Here is an 873-nt window from a genome sequence, read left to right as displayed (position 1 = left end):
GAGGAGGAATTGAGAAGTCATGTGGTCTGATGAGACAAAAATAGAGCTTTTTTGTTAAAAACTCCACTCGCCGTGTTTGGAGGAAGAAGAAGGATTAGTACAAACCCCAAGACACCATCCTAACCGTGAAGCTTGGAGTGACATCATTCTTTGGGGATGCTTTTCTGCAAAGGGGACAGGATGACTGCACGCCGTATTGAGGGCGAGGAGATGGGCCATGCTCGGAGATTTGGGCCACAACTCCTTCCCTACAGTAAGAGCATTGAGATAGGGTCTGTGGCTGGGTCCTTCAGCATGACAACAACCGAAACACACAGCCAGGGCAACTAAGGAGTGGCTCGTAAGAAGCATCTCAAGGTCCTGGAGTGGCCTAGCCAGTCTCCAGACCTGAACCCAATAGAAAATCTTTGGAGGAGCTGAAAAGTCCGTATTGCCCAGCGACAGCCCCGAACCTGAAGGATCGGAGAAGGTCTGTATGGAGGAGTGGGCCAAATCCTGCGCAGTGTGTGCAAACCTGGTCAAGAACTACAGAACGTATGATCTCTGTAATTGCAAACAAAGGTTTCTGTACCAATATTAAGTTCTGCTTTTCTGATGTATCAAATAATTATGTCATGCAATAAAATGCGAATTAATTACTAAAATCATACAATGTTTTCTGGATTTTTGTTTAAATTCCGTCTCTCACAGTTGAAGTGTACCTATGATAAAAATTACAGACCTCTACATGCTTTGTAGTAGGAAAACCTGCAAAATCGCAGTGTATCAATACTTGTTCTCCCCACTGTATAATTATACCACTCATGAGACGACAGGGTTCGCCCCCTTCTAACTGATTGTTGGAAGAATCCCTCGTCTCAGTAGACGTGTTTC

Source organism: Salvelinus sp. IW2-2015, linkage group LG32 (assembly GCF_002910315.2).
Source record: "Salvelinus sp. IW2-2015 linkage group LG32, ASM291031v2, whole genome shotgun sequence".
Lineage (NCBI taxonomy): Eukaryota > Metazoa > Chordata > Actinopteri > Salmoniformes > Salmonidae > Salvelinus > Salvelinus sp. IW2-2015.
Note: the sequence above shows the minus strand (reverse complement) of the source record.